This window comes from Ceratosolen solmsi, unplaced genomic scaffold, assembly GCF_000503995.2.
Source record: "Ceratosolen solmsi marchali unplaced genomic scaffold, CerSol_1.0 scaffold23, whole genome shotgun sequence".
NCBI lineage: Eukaryota > Metazoa > Arthropoda > Insecta > Hymenoptera > Agaonidae > Ceratosolen > Ceratosolen solmsi.
Genome location: NW_011948430.1, coordinates 5,126,630 through 5,132,224, shown reverse-complemented (window position 1 = coordinate 5,132,224; position 5,595 = coordinate 5,126,630).

The following is a 5,595-nucleotide window of genomic DNA, read 5'->3' as shown; positions in this document are numbered from 1 at the left end:
ATTCATAAAACAGTGTCGGCAAAGGCAAAAGAACTTTGAGCTTTTAAAGATATAGCTTGTGTATGTAAGAACACTTGTCAAATTTTCATGAAACTATATAGCTAAAGTAATGCTTACACTTGATTTTAATGATCCATTACTGAAAAATGAAGTACAAAAAATGAGAGAAAATCAGTTTCGCAAGAAAAAAAAAAGAAACAGTAAATGGATGTCTATTTTAAAGAGAGAGAGAGAGAGAGAGAGAGAGAGAGAGAGAGAGAGTAGCAAAGAAAAAAAAAGAAAAAGACAACCTTGAAAATGTCAAAACTGTCAAAACTGAAGTAAGTCTGACACCGTATAAATAAACGAAAAAAGTTGGAATAAAAAATAGCTGGCCATTATTGAGAAACACGAGGTGGAGCGTGTTGCAATGAGAAAAAAAAGCTCGGTCACGCGGCACTACAAATGTAGCAGGCAGCGATTTCGGCGGGAACACCAAGTCATAAGCGCACTGGAATGTAGATTGCGCAATCAGCGAGTATCCCATAAATCCGCCGGTATCGGCGAAAAATATAATGTCAATGGCGATGCCGCGCAGACAACTTTCGACCAGCCGCCAGTTGTAATAAGCTAATGGATTCTCCGGGCGAGTAAGGGAACTTGCAGCATTTACCGCCGTGTGCGCACCAACGTGAACGCCCAAAGCTTTTAACGCGAAATCGACTTTCGCGAGCCGATTCCAGTCAACTCCATCGCTCACTCAGGCTTCCTTGTTTATTATAGCGAGCGTTATTTCGAATATCCTCTCTCTCATGGACGAGCGCGGCATTAAATTTTATTCCGACATTGTCGTTTTTTTCTCAAGCCATTTTATTGGCTCGTGCATGATTGAGTTCCTCCCAATCGTTTCACTCCCAATTATTCACAATTATTACATCAAAAGCAAGTGTAACTATTCTTACGACACTTCTCACTCTCATAGGAACTGAAAAATAATGAAGAATGTTTATCATGTGCACAAAATTGCTTATATTGACCTTTATGGCGCTTAACGCTATTTTTAAAAAAAAAAAAAAAATTTTCTGTTCGATAGGCACACTCTCTATTTAGGAGCACACTCTACCAAAAAAAAAAAAAAAAAAAAAAAAAAAAAAAAATGACAAAAACAAAATAAAAAAAGATTTTAGTAACAGGAGGGCTTAAAAGACATATTGTGATATTTAAAAGTGAACGTCAACTATGACTTTTAATAATGTACTTGTGAAATTTTACATAAATCCGTCTTCGAATATTTTTCCTATAATATCAAAGCTATTAAATAACGTTAAACACATAAATATAAATAAATACGCTAGAATAATTATATATATTTAAATTATTATTTTTAAAACAATTCTAATTTATTTGTTTTTTTATATCTATGTTTTTACAATTTCGATGAAACATTAACATCCAAAGATTTAAAGATACTAATTACAATGTTACAGATTGCGATTAAACTATCGAGAAATTTTTAAATATCTATTGGATGAAAAAAAAGAAATTTCTTATAAAACTCTTAATGAATAAATATTATACTAATTTCTTCGAACATTCAAGAGGAAAAGCTTAAAGTTAGTTTGCTATTGATTTCTGTTTATGCCCTTCGAATTTATTCACTTATTAGAGATAAGGTTACTCGAGTATTCCAGTCTTCATTGTTTTAATTATCATATTTTAATACATTATAAGCCATAAGAATTACGTCGATATTGTATAATTTTAATAATTAAATATATTTATTTTATACATATTAAATATTACTATAAAAATTTTTCAAAAACCAATTAAATATCATTACAAAGATATCCAATAATTCATAAAAAATTTTGTATTAAAATATGACGTTTATAGTATGTAACCTAATATAATAATAAGCATTAGTGATACTAGAAATTTAATTAAAAAGACATCGATTAAAATATTAAGATTATTGTAATTTGTTTTTGAAGTGTCAGGAATTGTCTACAGAAATCTACAATAATAGTTTTTAGTAAAGTCTAGAGAATTCGGATTGTTATATATTTAATTATAATTTCAAAAAGAATATTTTTTTAACACAATTATAATTAAGAGTAATAGTGAACATTATAATTAACATTAATGCACAATTAAAAATGAGATATCATTTGCATAGTTGTAGGTGCAGAAACATTTTCGTAAAAACAAGAAAATAAAATTTTTCCCTCCGTATGTTGAATTCATTAGTTTGAACAATAATTTAATTTTCCATATCTCTAAAGGGATTAACGTACTTCTTTAGCCGACAAATCACAAGTCGAAATAGCTTTAATAGACTCTTTTATGCGATGGATTCAACACTATCGTTACTTTATCTATAAAAATTTTAAACTACGTGAATAATTTACACATAAGTAAATAAAATTTTCAATACAATCTCTCGTCCACTACACTTGGGGCGGATGAAAGACACGAAAAAAAAAAGTGCCGAGTCTCGAGCGAAAAGAAGAACGATACGCCACGCCTCCTCCTAAAATCGAAGCTTAAAAATCAAAGGACAGGAGCTGGGGAAGCAATTCGCCCGAGCATTCGCAAAACTATTTTCGTTTAAGGAGTCCGGCGGACGGGGCTGGACGAGGAAGTGGTGTACGCCCAGCTGCATTCCATAGCGGAATCGCGTTGCATTAAACACGAGGGGCGCACGCGACGCTGGTCGCTGTGCGTTTAATTTCCCACGGCGAAAGTTGGCAGCAACTATTCCCATTAGGTAGTTTCGGGCTTTTTGTCCTATGGACGCGCCTCACACGACCCGCTACTTGTCCACCCGCCCAAGAGGGAAAAAGCGATACGAGACGTGGTGGCACCAGACGTGGAGGGGCGAAGGTAGAGACACACAGAGAGAGAGAGAGAGAGAGAGTCTTTGTTGCCACGAGTAGAATATTGTTTCGCTATGTGATTGTGGGCCTTGGTAAACTTTGCGCATTTAGCCTGTCGGCAAGTGCCAGGACGACGAGCTGCAGCCGACTATTCCCGGCTTATGGGGCAGTCGAGACAATTAATTTCAATGTAAAATATTGGCAAATGGCGAAGCTCTCTTCACTTTCATCATATTTACCGATCATATTTATCGTTATACCTTCAATAATTAATAATGGCCGTAATTGGACATCAAGTTATCGTGTTAAGTCATCAAGTTACGTGACTACACTCGGAAACTTATTAAACTCGATAATACGTATTCTTTCTTTATTTACGTATTTTAAGATTCATATTTATAATATAAAATGTACAAATGTCAAATAGGAATTACATTGCATAAATTGAATGTTGATAATTGTGGTAAGGGAATTTTAGTCGGATAGCGCATGTAGGGCACATCTCGCGATAAAATAAAGATTAATACTTTCAATAAACGTAATCATACAGTGATCGAATGTATTTAAAATTTTAATCAAGTCACATGCGAATGAATGAAATATAAAAAAAAAAAAATGTTCATCTTGCGTGCTTAATAATCATATTTCTTTTAATTGGAATTTGCGCTCAGTAATTAAACTAGTAGAGAGCACATAAAAATATATTCATTTTTTAAATACGCAATATTATTTATCTACTTTATTAAATGAAATTAATTATTTTTTGTATTAAGTACCGTGGATGTAGTGAAAATGTTGGCATATAAAATTTATATCTAAAATTATTTATAATAGCGAGATTAAAATGTGGTACAAAATTAATTTCTCGTCCAATTATAAATTAAATAAATTTTTTTTAATAAAGTTGAAAAAAATTCGTCCGAAATACAAACACAAAGTTGGCACTAAAAATATATAAATATGCAAATGTGTAGAATTATGGAATGAAAAATTTTATCGAATTAACATAAAGGTAGAAATGTAAACAAACATTATGAGAATTACAACGAACCGCGACTGTAGGAAACAATTTCCCTTGCCTTCTCAATTAGAAACCAAAAAAATGCCTCTAACGCTTCTGCCATTAAAAACACAAACTTGGAAAATACACGCGGGAAGCTTTATGAGTTCAAAAAAGCGTCGCGGGAGCTGGACGACATAAATTTCTCACGCGAAATCAAAAAAACGATAAAAACTTACGCCGACGACTCCACAGTGATACGATCCTCTATACATACATACATACACACTCACACACACACACACACACACATGCATACATACATACATACACGCATACATAAATACATACATACATACATACATACATACATATATATATATATATATATATATATATGAGCACAACTAGAGGCACCGGTAAATTCGATTTACGAGAGCCTCACTGACATCCGTAGCTGCCGAGCATTTCACATATTTTTTTTTCTACGCGTCGAGATTTATGATTATGACGATTAGTTTCTGCTACGGTTACGATATTGTGTACAAGAGTATTATTCCTATGATTTCTACGTTAGTGTAAGCATATCAGTCGTACACCTACAAGGAAACAGGCTTATAACAACGAGACATTGAGAAATAGAGGATTTTTCATTGCCGTACGTAACATTTATAGCATATAATGTACAATAAATAATAAAGAATATTGCTAGCGACAATAAAGGAGCCAACAACAATAATGTAAAAGTTTTTAATTATGAATGATATAACATTGTTTGAAAATTTATTTATTTTTCACTTTTATTACCGCTTAATATCGTGATTGAAAGTGAAACTTTTATTGCCAATGAAGATGTTGCATTTTTATAAATATAAATACTCGTCAGGCTGGATTTTAATAGATTTCGAGAATATTAAGTTACTAAAGTTTTTAGGAAGAATATATTATTGACTGGAATGTTGAGGAAATAGGAATAGAAGGAAGAGAAAAAAGAATAAATAGGAAAAAGAAGACGTTTTTTACGAATGACATTTTTGTTTGAAATTAAACATAATTAATCATCAATTAATCGATTAGTCTCATATTAAAAAATTAACTTCAATTAGTCTATAATTTAATGAGTGGATAGAATTATCTTGCATTACCCATATATTTTTCAATCTAAATATACAAGCCTAATTCTAACTTATTAATAAAATTAAATTTCAAAAAAATTCCGTCATTATTAAGCAAATATCTGAGTAGAAATATTTATTCATTGAGCAATTATATTTATTATATTAATAATCATACTTATAAAATATGTTTCTTATATATAGATAGAAAATTTTATACGTGCATTAAAATATTAAAATAAACAATACGTAATAGTTGGAAAAATTTATCCAACTAATTATAATTATTTAAAAGCTGTTAAATAATTATAGAACAATCATTCTTGGAAATTTGAAATGCCCTTGAATCCATTTAATTTCCTTAACCCTTAAAACATATTTAAATAGCAAATTAATCATTTTATTTCATCACGAGCTTCACGGTTTTTTTTTCTTCTTTTTTTCTTCTTTTTTTCTTTATTTTTGTAAGTAACAATTTATCTAGACAAGCTACTCGGCAGTAAATTGATATGCATGCATTTGGTCAACGAATAGTGAATAAATATCAATAGTATAGCAAATAATTCGTAATTTTATCATTATTTCTCTAAAAAAATTTCCATGGAGTCAGTCTGTCTTTTGCTGA